The following is a 15261-nucleotide window of genomic DNA, read 5'->3' as shown; positions in this document are numbered from 1 at the left end:
CTCAACTTCATTCCTTCCATCCATCAGGTCTTACTTTACACGGCACCATTAATACACGAATCCGTTACAAAGTAAAACTAAGTGATAAATACGATATTCACGTTTACATCAACTATAACGCTTTTACGAAATTTATTTACAAAGAGCAAAGCTATTAACACACATTTAAAGGTTGAAAACACTTCAGACATCTGCTTTTACTTACTTTTTATCGGTAATACAGATTAACCTTTATGTTTCTTTTAATGATTACCTGCTTGATTTCATTTATAGTCTTTCTGCGTTATCTTTGTGTTTTTGACTGAATTGCCAGGACTTGTTATTTTTCAATAAGAAAACTCAAGACAGCACTGAGAGAGATGTAAACTACGACTGTGAAACTGAAGGAGCCGCTGCGCTGAAGTTTCCTCAACTGCCTTTCCTCACCCGCGACAACTCCTGTCTTTCCCACAATGCTCGGGTCACGTGGCCCACTTTCGACAACTACCAAACACTTCTTCAAACTTCCTGGAGATCAAAGAGGCGGGGAGGGAAGGAAAAAAGACGAAGTGTTAACCTGATCTCTTAGTGCCTCAGGAGGATCCAAAAAAAAAAAAAAAACACTCTCAGAGTAATTACTTCTCAGTTGTTGGCACTGACAGTTACACCGTGCTACTTACACCCGGAACCGATGACGGATTTTTTAATTGCGGCTAAGGAGGCAGCACATGGTGTGGCATATTAATAAAAAAAGAAAAAGTTTTCATTAGATACCAGCGTGGAGAAGAGCTTGAATAGATGACAGTAAAGGATCCCGGCGTGACACTTGCAACTGTTATTATACGAAGGACAGATCTGCGGCGCTATGGCAATGTAATGAACAGGTAAGAAACAAAAGGGGGGTTCGACTCATTCATTATGTTTTAAATCTTTGACATTGGGCGTTCGGACTCGTTTAAGTAAAAAAGCGACGTGTCACACGGCTGAGACAGCGATGCACAAGCCGCTGTTCAGAGTCAGGAAAGCAAGTCTACCAACGCGCTTCTTCTCACCTGTAGGGGACGCGGTGACAAATCACGACGGTCCCCGAAGGAGTGGACCACCGCGCAGCCACCCACCCAGGCATCCACACTGCCTTATACTGCGTTCTGTAATGACTGGTCATCGGTTTTAAAGGGATATTAACACTTCCTATTATATAAGCTTCGAGAATACTGTTTAAAAAATATAACGTTAAGCATTCACATTTATAGCAGTAGTTGTACTGTCATACTTAAATATACAACCAACATGCAGCACATCCCCACCCTTCAGGTCCACGTTAAAGAACTTTCAGTTGCAATGCACAGTTCGGCTTACCTGATGTATTACTTATATTTCTGTTCTTGCAGATGGATTAGGCGTATACATTTTGTTCAAGGTATATCTATTACTGTATTACTTAATTTGGGTATCGGGCACAGAACCTTTGTTCAGTTATTTGGTGGTGAAGCTTGTTTCAGCCAACAAGGGATTTACATTTTTATCTGTCTGACTTTACTGTGTCCTCCCTCGTATAAACAAACATTTTTAATCGGTTTCCTTGTTTTGACCTCCCTTCCCATGACTACATGTTCCTGTAACAAACAACCATTTGTTTCTGAAAATTGGATAATTTTAATAACAATTAATTTAAGTGATGGCAGAGACTTTTAAACCTAGGTTTCCATTTTGTTACATTTCACAACAGAGACCCTGTTCTAGTAATTCTGAAGGTGTCCCACAATTTTTACTTCTGAAAGCAGCCTCACTTGAATTAAAGAGCAAAGTTTATAAAATTTGTAGCAGTGCTGCCTTGCGCCCTGTGTTGGCTGGGATTGGCTCCAGCAGACCCCCGTGACCCTGTGTTTGGATTAAGCGGGTTGGAAAATGGATGGATGGATGGTATGGCTTATAGACTGAGACAATTGCAAGTTAGCACGGAACATGAAGTAAACTTGGAGAGTACTGAAATGGCAATGAATGACCAGGAAAATAGTCTACCAAGTTTTAGTAAATGAAGAAAGGAGAATGAAGAGTCTAAAAACAGACCAAGGTGTTTTTGTTTTGTGGAGCTGATGACTGCATGAAAAGATACTCAGTAACAGAGGAAATAAGTACATATTTTTAAATATATATAATTAGATAAAACACCAGATACAATTAAATAATAAAGTAAATGCTGTACGGTATGTACATTTTCTTTAACATACAGGGTGTCCATAAAGTCCGTGTGCAATTTAAAATAGTTGTAACTTTGTAAGTATATGTGATAGAATCTGTAAAAAGGATTAGAAAGAAGAAAACTTACATTTTTTATTGTTCTTGTTAATTTTCAACATGTCCACCATCATTACTAATACAAAGGGTAATACGATTCTGTAGTTCTTGGAAAACATTTTCAAGCTGATTTTCAGTAACACTTGCAATCACATCAGTTATCCTAGCTTGCAAGTCTTCTAAAGATCAAGGTTTGGTTGAATAAACGTTAGTTTTCACATGTCCCCATAAAAAGAAATCCAGTGGAGCGAAATCTGGTGAGCGCGGAGGCCAAGAAAATGGTCCACCTTGTCCAATCCATCTGTTAGGGAATTTCTCATGTAGAAACTGTCTAACATGCAAAGCAAAGTGACAAGGAGCACCATCTTGTTGAAACACTGTATTCTCTACCAGTCCTAATTGTTCAAGTTGATGAACAAAGTAATTTTGCAGCATTTCAATATAGCTATCACTATTAACAACACACCCTTTAAAAAAGAATGGCTCTACGACTCAATTTTTCCCAAAGCACACCACACATTAACTTAGGGAGAATCTCTTTCAATGTTCAACAGACTCATGTGGATTTTCAGTTCCCCAATTTACAGCAGTTGTGCCTGTTGACCTTGCCACTAATGTGGAATGTTGCTTCATCGGAGATCATTAAATTACTCAAAAATGCATCGTTACTGCTAAGTTTTTTGTTGAACTGGTGACAGAAAGTTAGTCGTGCATAATAATCCTCCACAGTGGGTCAACAGTGATTCTGAAAAATAAGTAATTTTTAAGTTAAAGTTCTAAAAATAAAACTTCTAAAGACAAAAGAAAACTAGAAACATCAAGGTTTCTAATATTTTTTACATAGTTTAAATTGCACACATACTTTATGGACACCTTGTATATTTCAATTAGTGGTAATACAAGTAAATGTTAATTTAAAATGCACAAAGCTAATGATATTTTAAGTATATATTAAAAGAATAGGTTAACAGGTTAACCCTTAAAGATTTCAAAGAGATTGCAAATGGTGGAGGAGCAGAATTTGGTGACTGTTGTTTTTGTGTATTTGATATAAACAGGGTGATATACTGTACATACAGTACCGTACATACAACCACCATAAGTATCTACTAAGAAATACTTGTGTATGTTCATGTCATACGTTAAAAACACAGTTTAGAAATTAAGAAACACATTATGTGATAGGTAAGAAGGCCTGATGTGTTCTAAGTGATGTATTATTCGTAAAGCATCACTGTTTTGAATATTTTAACTTGTACTTGCAATTTTCAGCTCTCTTGACATTATTTTGGGTAGTTTGATGGAAGTCATTTAAAAACCTAGTGTAATCTGTTCTATTAAGATAATGTACACTACACAGTCATAGAGAGTAATTATTTTACCTCAGCATTTTGCATGGGTGATTGAGCTGTGCACACCAACATGGACCATAAGGTTTAGCCCCAATTCTGTTTCTTGGAATCCACCTCCACAACTGTGTATAAGCCCACTAGGTGTAGCTAACAGTCTTTCGTCTTGAAAGTAAGTTTGTTTTCAGGCTCCTCCTCCTCTGGCAAGCTTTGTCCACCTCCATCCCATTCACTGGTTCCCAGAGTAGTGGTGGATGGCTCCTTTTATAGTGTACCCAGAAGTGTTCCAGGTGTCCGGTGATGATCTTCTGGCAGCACTTCTGGGTATGGTGGTATTCTTGCCAAGAAGGGCTCTGCCGATCCCACAGCTCTCCCTGGTGACATCCATAGAACCCAACAAGACTTCAGCGAACTCCAACTCCCAGTGAACCCTGCGGGAATCGTGGAGCCACAGCAATCCAGGGGGGCTGCCCTCTAACGTCCAGGGGTATATAATGCCCTCACCACACTCTGTCCCTAGGTCCTTCCATAATAATCGCATCCTGGCCGTCCGCAACAAAATATAGGGAATGCTGGCCTTTCCTAAAAACACAATGGTTTTGTTATTGTGACATCCTTGTTTACATAGTTTTTTTTGGTTACTGGAGTTTTTATTTTCAGTCACCATCTCCCTGGTCACCTGGCCATAGTATTGAACTTACTGTTATAACTGTTTGAGACTTAAAAACAATGAGTTTAAATAATAGCATTTTAAGTTGTACTTAATGACTCTTCAGTTACTTGTTTGTTTATCTGAATTGTATGCATTTGTATTAATTTTGATAAACATAAAAAATAAAGAAAATTATTTAGATATTTTCTTTGTAATTATAATATTTTCTTTAACCCACTGTAAAGCACACTCATACTTTTGATGTGAAAATATGCTATATAAACAATTGGTGTTGTTGTTAATCTGTTGGATACTTCAAGTTGTGTTGTGTGTCTGGGAGTCTTTGTACATACTGTAGATGATTAATAGCACATACAGTTGCAGTAGACAGTTTATATTTTTGATTGCAATTGCACCCAAGTAGTTATTTTTCTGAATTCTATGGTAAGAAACTGCCTACTTTATGCCAATTGACCTTGTATACGTAAGTGTATTTTGTGTTGTACGTGTGTTGGATTGGTTTCTACTTTTTGTTGTCCAATAGACTCTGGTGTCTTAAGTCTGTACAGAAAAGATTAGAAAATGTATAAACTGAAGCAGTGTTTTGACATTTTGAGCAACATGTTGCTTTAAAATCGTCCTTTTTTGATCAGATATATAATTGCCACTACAGTTTTCTGTTTAGTGATGATTTTTCTATTCAGGTTTGTGCAGTTTAAATAGAAGAAATTTTATTTTGTTTACACAGAAGCTCAATAAATAAATATTATAACAAAAAAACACAATCCACTCTGAAATGCACATCAGAATTACTAAAAAAAAAGATAAGCTTCCAGATTGGCCAGAGTTAAAAAGGCCATTGAGGACTTTCAGCCAACAAATTATTCAACAGAAGTATGCGAAGAAACACTGTTGGGTTTCCTTTATACCCACAGCTGTACACCTTTATAATGCCTCACTGTGACTGTTTCTATTCTTTTTTCCTTTAGCCAGATCAAATTTTTTTTTATTTTTAGTTTTCTTTCTCTTTTAGTAATTCTTGTGTGTATTTGTCATAATTTTCATGTATTTATTTGTTTACTTATTTATTGAGTTTCTGTAAAAAGCCAAATTTCTCTCTTGGAACAAACAGACTTCTATCTATCTATCTTCTATACTTGCTTTTTTTACTTTTTTTACTTACTAATTTTATTTGGATTTTTGTTGAGACACATGTTGATCAAAAAACTGGAAAACGAAAGTAGTACTGCTGGAACAGGTGTCAGTAGCATAACTGTTTAAACTGAAAGTTGCACCCAGTTACTGTGTCAGTCTGTTAAGTACTAATTGCCTTTCTGACAGCTGATGATGTGTTTCTTATGGTTATATCCATAATAGTCTTTTTTCCTCCTAAACATATTATACAGTACCTAAGTGTCATACACGGTAATCATAAAAATATTTAATCTTTATTATCCCATTGTGCTTTTACTGTTGCTTATATGTGCACATTTAACCATAACTGTGTTTAGAAGCAGGTTTCCTGGTTCTATTCAATATATTTTAAAGGGTCTCCAGTATATGCTTTTGTAATGCCTTTTAGTTTTTGAATGTTAGGGTCCTACTTCTGATCTCTTCCAGACATTGTAAACACTGATGTCTGAGTTGGTAAAGACAGTATTACTGTTTTCAGTGTGATGTATATAATAAGCATATTCAAGCAGCATTATAAGTTATAGTTATATCCAGTGGAAGGGAGAAAGATATGTGTAAATTGAAACTTTTCTCTGTTTTTCCATCAGTTCATCAGTGCTCCTAGAGAACTGAAATTTTCTTGGCTTGTTTTCACTTAGTATCATTGGAGAATTTAGTATCATGAATGAATGAACCTCACGTTTTTCATATAATGTTAGGCTAATACAGTATAAAGTGAAAGGTTTATGATGCTTTTCCATATGAAAAATCATTTTACAATGTATTATGGCAGGTATTTTAATTTTATATATTTGATTCTTGGTATATTATTGTTCTTGAAACAAAGGATAATGTAAGTGGAGTGGTAAAAAGCTAGTATATAGCAGTGTTAGTCTTTTAAATATTGAATAATGTAAATTGCATGTTGCTTTTTTTACCCTAGAGCAGTTTATCCAGTTTAGTCAGTGTAGCTGCAGACCTCCAATAACATTTGGTGGCCTTTTCATTATGTTATGTTGTGTGGACTACCACTGGGCATACAGCTGTGTAGTATGAGTAGTAGTATGAGATTTACATTTAAAAGAAATTAAGATATATTATTTTTTTTCATAGTTTTAATTTTTTGTTGTTTACCTGTTAATCCACCAGTTTCCTGGAGTTTGTTGCTTAATTGTATATTTATAAGGGCAATTAAAATTGAGCAGAGCAGACAACAACGTCATACCCAGTAGTGATCAGAAAATCATAATGACGTTGATGAAAATCTTAAAAGTAAGATGAAAAAACACTAAGTTATCTCCAACTAGCATACATATATTTTTGCTACTGTACATTACAGTACATTTTAGAAAAATCAGTTTAGAAATTTGTGAATTGACACCAATGAATAGAAACTGGGAAATAACAGCTTACTTAATTAGTTTAGGAGTCCAATTAAAAGCAGAAATCAGATAAAATAAAAACGCTGTGGCCACAAGGGGACCCCAGGATTGAACATGAAAACCACTACCCTAGTCAGATTCTGCCAAGGTTATTACCATTTACTAATTTACATTGCAAGGCAAAACAGTCAGGAACATTGTCATTATTGTATGTTGGTGGCATACAGTATGTAATACTAAATGACAGGATCACTTTTATGTTTTCAGGGCTTTGATCGACTATAGTGGCATATAATTATAGTCTTCTATAAATTGGCCTCTCATTTCCTTTCTTTTGCATATCAATGGTTGAAGAACTACTGATCAGTTATGTATTACTACTGTCTTTTTATTAAAATGCATCCGTCTATCTTGTGTGCTTGAAGTACAAGGATTTATTCAGTTTAATGTGGATGGTTTTGTTACATTTTATCAAAGTTGCTCTGGAAAGGCATTCATTTCATGAAGATTACATAAAGTTGTACATGTAATTTATTTCCAGGCATCATTTCTGTGTTTCTTGACAGTGAATATAGTATTAGAACAGAAGTACAGTGTACAGTAGAGCATCTAGTTTGCATGCTAGAAAAACAGAAAAATATTCTTTCAACCTAAGTGAATAAGTTAGAAATGTATCCCAGGATAAGCATTACCTGTATACTTGTTCAATGATGACACTCATGAAAGCAAAAATGAAAATGTGCTTATGTCAATGTGTTGCACAGCATGAGGAAGATGTTGGATAGTATTGTTGATATAATTTTAACAGCTTCCAGTATCTGATAAAGTGATAGAAAGCAGTCAACATTTGTTGTCCGGTAAGTTAGCTCATTCATCCTGAAATACACTTAAAACACACTTTCCCATCTCACTTACTGTATTTAATCAGTGTATTTTGATCAAGTTTGTGATTGATAATTTGTGCAAGTTAGCAAAATAATAAGAAAAAAAAGAATTTTTTACTTAAATGGTTCTTGCGTATTATTTCAAAATAGTATATACATCAGGAGACAATTGTTTTATTCATATTTGACAAGAAGGCAAAAGTGTGAAAAGAATGGATTGCATTACATATTATGCATGTCTGTCTGTGTGTGGGTAAAGTACAAGTCTACACTCTGTTTCAAAATGAACACATTTTGGCTTAATAGCTTAAAATTGAAGCATACAGTGTGGCTGACAGCCAGGGTCTTTGCCTGGCTGGGACACCCCCATGATTGAAGGACTGGGGGAGAGGGCATGTTCAGGGCAAGGCAATACCTCCCCTGGAACATGAGAGGTCAGCACTGCATTATTAAAATGGTTAGGAAGCACATATCAGCCATTCTTTTATATAAATGCCTATAACACTTTTCAGTGTTTTCACTGGATTGTTGTTAGTATATCTGATAAGTCTCCACCTTGTTCAGTCATCCATATTGTACGGGCGACCTTAACAATAGTCTTTACTGTTTGTCATTATAGTTGAACTCAAGTGAGATCAATTGACCTGTTGTGTAATATAGCAAGCATCTAGTTATACCAGATCTAATTAAGGGGTGTGGTGACATATCCAACCTATTTTATACGGTGGGGCAAAAAAGTATTTAGTCAGCCACCAATTGTGCAATTGTGCAAGTTCTCCCACTTAAAAAGATGAGAGAGGCCTGTAATTTTCATCATAGGTATACCTCAACTATGAGAGACAAAATGAGAAAAAAAAAATCCAGAAAATCACATTGTCTGATTTTTGAAGAATTTATTTGCAAATTATGGTGGAAAAAAAGTATTTGGTCAATAACAAAAGTTCATCTCAATACTTTGTTATATACCCTTTGTTGGCAATGACAGAGGTCAAACGTTTTCTGTAAGTCTTCACAAGGTTTTCACACACTGTTGCTGGTATTTTGGCCCATTCCTCCATGCAGTGATGTTTTGAGGCTGTCGCTGGGCAACACGGACTTTCAACTCCCTCCAAAGATTTTCTATGGGGTTGAGATCTGGAGACTGGCTAGGCCACTCCAGGACCTTGAAATGCTTCTTACGAAGCCACTCTTTCGTTACCCGGGCGGTGTGTTTGGGATCATTGTCATGCTGAAAGACCCAGCCACATTTCATCTTCAATGCCCTTGCTGATGGAAGGAGGTTTTCACTCAAAATCTGACAATACATGGCCCCATTCATTCTTTCCTTTACACGGATCAGTCGTCCTGGTCCCTTTGCAGAAAAACAGCCCGAAAGCATGATGTTTCCACCCCCATGCTTTACAGTAGGTATGGTGTTTTTTGGATGCAACCCAGCATTCTTTCTCCTCCAAACACGACGAGTAGAGTTTTTTCATCTGACCATATGACATTCTCCCAATCCTCTTCTGGATCATCCAAATGCTCTCTAGCAAACTTCAGACGGGCCTGCACATGTACTGGCTTAAGCAGGGGGACACGTCTGGCACTGCAGGATTTGAGTCCCTGGCGGCGTAGTGTGTTACTGATGGTAGCCTTTGTTACTTTGGTCCCAGCTCTCTGCAGGTCATTCACTAGGTCCCCCCGTGTGGTTCTGGGATTTTTGCTCACCGTTCTTGTGATCATTTTGACCCCACGAGGTGAGATCTTACGTGGAGCCCCCGATCGAGGGAGATTATCAGTGGTCTTGTATGTCTTCCATTTTCTAATAATTGCTCCCACAGTTGATTTCTTCACACCAAGCTGCTTACCTATTGCAGATTCAGTCTTCCCAGCCTGGTGCAGGTCTACAATTTTGTTTCTGGTGTCCTTTGACAGCTCTTTGGTCTTGGCCATAGTGGAGTTTGGAGTGTGACTGTTTGAGGTTGTGGACAGGTGTCTTTTATATTGATAACGAGTTCAAACAGGTGCCATTAATACAGGTAACGAGTGGAGGACAGAGGAGCCTCTTACAGAAGAAGTTACAGGTCTGTGAGAGCCAGAAATCTTGCTTGTTTGTAGGTGACCAAATACTTATTTTCCACCATAAATTGCAAATAAATTCTTTAAAAATCAGACAATGTGATTTTCTGGATTTTTTATCTAATTTTGTCTCTCATAGTTGAGGTATACCTATGATGAAAATTACAGGCCTCTCTCATCTTTTTAAGTGGGAGAACTTGCACAATTGGTGGCTGACTAAATACTTTTTTGCCCCACTGTATAATATAGCAGTTTCCAAAACTGTAATGTGGGATTTATTTGGAGAATAACTTAGTTGCATGCTATAGAACTTGAATGCCATCCCCATGCTCTGAGAATATAGTAAATTCCAATCAATAATTACTGTGAACCTTAGTTGATTAGCTTTAAACAGATAAATATGGGGTGTTACAGGGAAAAAATCCCTCATAAAGAAATTAGGTGGGGAAAATATCAGCAGTACTTTTAGCAGTATTTTTACCAAAAGGCAAACACTACAGTAGTTGAGAAATACAGACATTGACAGAGCTTGCCACATCATCGAGACTACAAACTAAAGTTAAATCATAGTTTGAACAGCACACCATTCCGTGATAACTGAGTGACTTCATTGTTTGAAGAAGGAAAAAAAAAGAAAGGTCCTCCTCAATTGCAAACCATACAAGTAAAGCTCAAAGAGATGAATTACCAGTTCCATTATATGCCATATTTGAAAAAATGCAGTGCAGTAATATATACTGTATGTTACTCCACATTATGCAGTTTAGTAGAGCAAATACAGTATGTTTCAAGTTCAGTGTCGCTTGTAAGTTAGTCATTTGGGCAATATACTCTTTAAAGTAGCCTTTCATTAATTCATGTACAGTGGTGTGAAAAACTATTTGCCCCCTTCCTGATTTCTTATTCTTTTGCATGTTTGTCACACAAAATGTTTCTGATCATCAAACACATTTAACCATTAGTCAAATATAACACAAGTAAACACAAAATGCAGTTTGTAAATGGTGGTTTTTATTATTTAGGGAGAAAAAAAAATCCAAACCTACATGGCCCTGTGTGAAAAAGTAATTGCCCCCTGAACCTAATAACTGGTTGGGCCACCCTTAGCAGCAATAACTGCAATCAAGCGTTTGCGATAACTTGCAATGAGTCTTTTACAGCGCTCTGGAGGAATTTTGGCCCACTCATCTTTGCAAAATTGTTGTAATTCAGCTTTATTTGAGGGTTTTCTAGCATGAACCGCCTTTTTAAGGTCATGCCATAGCATCTCAATTGGATTCAGGTCAGGACTTTGACTAGGCCACTCCAAAGTCTTCATTTTGTTTTTCTTCAGCCATTCAGAGGTGGATTTGCTGGTGTGTTTTGGGTCATTGTCCTGTTGCAGCACCCAAGATCGCTTCAGCTTGAGTTGACGAACAGATGGCCGGACATTCTCCTTCAGGATTTTTTGGTAGACAGTAGAATTCATGGTTCCATCTATCACAGCAAGCCTTCCAGGTCCTGAAGCAGCAAAACAACCCCAGACCATCACACTACCACCACCATATTTTACTGTTGGTATGATGTTCTTTTTCTGAAATGCTGTGTTCCTTTTACGCCAGATGTAACGGGACATTTGCCTTCCAAAAAGTTCAACTTTTGTCTCATCAGTCCACAAGGTATTTTCCCAAAAGTCTTGGCAATCATTGAGATGTTTCTTATCAAAATTGAGACGAGCCCTAATGTTCTTTTTGCTTAACAGTGGTTTGCATCTTGGAAATCTGCCATGCAGGCCGTTTTTGCCCAGTCTCTTTCTTATGGTGGAGTCGTGAACACTGACCTTAATTGAGGCAAGTGACGCCTGCAGTTCTTTTTACGTTGTCCTGGGGTCTTTTGTGACCTCTCGGATGAGTCGTCTCTGCGCTCTTGGGGTAATTTTGGTCGGCCGGCCACTCCTGGGAAGGTTCACCACTGTTCCATGTTTTTGCCATTTGTGGATAATGGCTCTCACTGTGGTTCGCTGGAGTCCCAAAGCTTTAGAAATGGCTTTATAACCTTTACCAGACTGATAGATCTCATTTACTTCTGTTCTCATTTGTTCCTGAATTTCTTTGGATCTTGGCATGATGTCTAGCTTTTGAGGTGCTTTTGGTCTACTTCTCTGTGTCAGGCAGCTCCTATTTAAGTGATTTCTTGATTGAAACAGGTGTGGCAGTAATCAGGCCTGGGGGTGGCTACAGAAATTGAACTCAGGTGTGATACACCACAGTTAGGTTATTTTTTAAAAAGGGGGCAATTATATTCTCACACAGGGCCATGTAGGTTTGGATTTTTTTTCTCCCTAAATAATAGAAACCATCATTTAAAAACTGCATTTTGTGTTTACTTGTGTTATATTTGACTAATGGTTAAATGTGTTTGATGATCAGAAACATTTTGTGTGACAAACATGCAAAAGAATAAGAAATCAGGAAGGGGGCAAATAGTTTTTCACACCACTGTATTGCAGTGTATTAGATATCTCACTAGGTATTGTTGCTACAAGGCAATAGAGTGATAATGATTTATTTATTAGAAATCCTGGACCTTACAGCTGAATTTGATAATATTCTCCTTCATCATCTTTACTATACACTTGGACTTTCTGGCATTGCTTTGGAGTGGTTCGAGTCCCATCTTACAGACAGGACTGAGTATGTGGCCTTGGTGGATGCTAAATCTCATACCCACACTGTCACCTGTGAGGTCCCACAAGGATCAGTCCTTGGGCCAACCCTCTTTAATATCTATATACTACCTCTGGGTCACATCATCCGCAAGCATGGAGTTTCATTCCATTGCTATGCCGATGATACGCAGCTCTACGTGAGACTGAATTCGACTTCTCTTACACCTCCATCAACTTTTTCCTCTTGCTTGGATGAGGTTGAGGCCTGGATGTCCAAGAACTTCCTCAAGCTGAACAGTACCAAAACTGAGGCTCTTTTAATTGGCACCCCCCATCAACTTCGTTCCTCGGTAAATTGTATTTCCTTTTCTGACCGTACCATTACCCTCTCCCCTTCTGTTACAAATCTGGGTGTCAAGTTAGACTCCCATCTGTCATTTGATATACATATCCATCACCTTTGTAAAATTGCATTCCTTCATCTGCGAAACATAGCCAAACTCCGTCCCTACCTCTCCCTTTGTGATGCTGAAAAGCTGGTTCATGCCTTTGTCTCATCCAGACTGGACTATTGTAATGCACTCCTCATCGGGATACCCAACAAGAGCCTTCAAAAGCTACAACAAATTCAAAATAGTGCTGCAAGAATCCTGATGAGGGTGCGGAAATATGAACACATTTCACAAATCCTTCGATCACTTCATTGGCTCCCTATCCATCTCCGTATAGAATACAAACTCTGTTTGTTTACTCACCAGTGTATCCATGGAAATGCTCCACAATATCTTAAGGAACTCCTTATACTACAATCCACTACAAGAAACCTCCGTTTTACAAATACCTACCGCCTTTGCCCCCCTGTGACCAAACTTCATACAATGGGAGACTAAGCCTTTGCAGCCACTGCTCCACGGCTCTGGAATGGCCTACCAGAGAGCCTAAGAACACAGCAGATTGTGGGCTGTTTTAAAAAACAGCTAAAGACTTTTCTGTTTAGGAAAGCTTATTAACAAGAATGCCGTAATTATTGTTGTTTTATCTCTGTTTTTATCTTGCCTTGCCTTTGTTTAACTTTTTATGTTGCACTTTGAGATTTACTGCTAATGTAAAGTGCCTCTATAAATAAAATGCATTATTATTATTATAAATCTCAGCTGTTGCTCCTTAGACAATCCTGATTTCACTTGGCATCTCTCTCTCTCCAGTTGCATATGTTTCCTGCTGTGACTGTATAGCCTCTATTGACTAGGATGTGTTGCCATGTCTGGTTCTTTCTTTCTTTCCTGCTTTCTTGCTTGCTAGTGCTCCTACCGACTGGCCTACCAAAGCACACAGTACATATGTAAGGTCTACCTCCATCTGGTGGTCATTATGTTCCCAATCTGCAATGTGCAGTATCTTTCCTGCTGCAAGGTGGCTCTCTCTCTCTTGCCTGAAAAAACTTCTCAGGATTTTCCCTGCCATGTGAAATCCTAGTGGTAATGTCTTGATAGCCAGTCACCTCCTTACACCATCTACTATAAACAATATCTTCGGGGAAAATTTTATGAATATCCACAAAATAGAAAATAGAACATGTGCTCCATTAAAGATTTGCCATCCCAGACCTGTGTGCCAAGAACACAGGAAACACTGACACTAACCTCAAACTAGTCAACTACCTCTAACCAAGGTTATTATAGTTTTGCCTTTTTATATTAGTTTTTATTTCTATATAGATTTTCTGAACTTACTTGGAAATTCACTTTAGTTTTAGTTTTCCTTCATCGTGTATTTTTAGTTTTAATTTAGTTTTTATTTCACAAAGAAATTTCAGTTTTATTTTTATATCTATTAATTTCAGTTTTAGTTTTAGTAATTATGGTGTGGTTAAAGAGCTACTGTGGAGTTTAGTTTTGTGTCAATACCATCAATGGGTTTGGATATAAGTTTAATGTTAGTGAAATCTTACTACACTACATGGTTTACTATCTGGTTTTGTTTTTGTCTGATAAAAACAAGCATAATCAAAACCAGATACGGAATATGAACAATTTTATAATTTTTAAAATATTTTCTATGTCATTTGTCCCAAACAAATGTGCGCTGACTGTTGGCACTTTTCATCTTTTCCTTTTCTTTCCCAGAATGGGCCAATTTGCAATGCAGTTTAGGTGAATTTTAAGGTTTGATGGTTTTTTACTTTCTATCCTGCTCCCAGACAATGTGCTTACAATTAATGCCTTCAATATTGTATTAAAAAATCTCCCATACTGAGCTTTGTTATTTTCTACCAGCTGTATTGATCTCTGAATCCATCTCAGGCATGCAAAATTTATAGACAGAATGTTGGCACCTGCAGGCCTGAAAAGATATCAAAAATCAGAAATTAGATCCTACTGTGTTCTGACAGGTGTGGTCATGAAAATCATGGGAGCTTAGGAAGAACAGGACTCTTAGGCTTGAATTAGAGTGCAGACCCCACCTAGCTGTATTGAGGAAAACAAAGAAACACAAGCATATCATGTCAAGATTAGGGGTAGTGAGACTTGAATAGCCCATACATCCATCCATCCATCCATCCATTTTCCAACCCGCTGAATCCGAACACAGGGTCACGGGGGTCTGCTGGAGCCAATCCCAGCCAACACAGGGCACAAGGCAGGAACCAATCCCGGGCAGGGTGCCAACCCACCGCAGTAGCCCATACATAAGAACAGTAAACCATAAATGATCAGAGTAAGAGTAGGTAATAGGTGTATGGATGGGCACAAAACAACAAAGACAGCATCTGAGATTAGGAACAATATATACATTTTCTAAACCTGCTTATCCAGAGCAGAATTGCAGGAAATCTGGA

General features: G+C 37.6%; 2 protein-coding genes across 2 annotated transcripts in view; one reads left to right on the top strand and one right to left on the bottom strand.

Annotated features, from left to right (window-relative positions):
• The window catches only part of LOC127530089 (uncharacterized), a 123558-nt gene that overhangs the window by 39561 nt on the left and 68736 nt on the right, over positions 1-15261 (bottom strand). The window lies entirely within an intron of this gene.
• The window catches only part of poc1bl (POC1 centriolar protein homolog B (Chlamydomonas), like), an 89416-nt gene continuing 74610 nt past the window's right edge, over positions 456-15261 (top strand). The window contains exon 1 of the mRNA XM_028818133.2: positions 456-863. The gene's annotated coding sequence lies outside the window, so the exon portion shown is untranslated. The remainder of the gene's footprint in view (positions 864-15261) is intronic.

Source organism: Erpetoichthys calabaricus, chromosome 13 (assembly GCF_900747795.2).
Source record: "Erpetoichthys calabaricus chromosome 13, fErpCal1.3, whole genome shotgun sequence".
NCBI lineage: Eukaryota > Metazoa > Chordata > Cladistia > Polypteriformes > Polypteridae > Erpetoichthys > Erpetoichthys calabaricus.
Note: the sequence above shows the minus strand (reverse complement) of the source record. Positions and strands in the feature narration are given on the sequence as shown.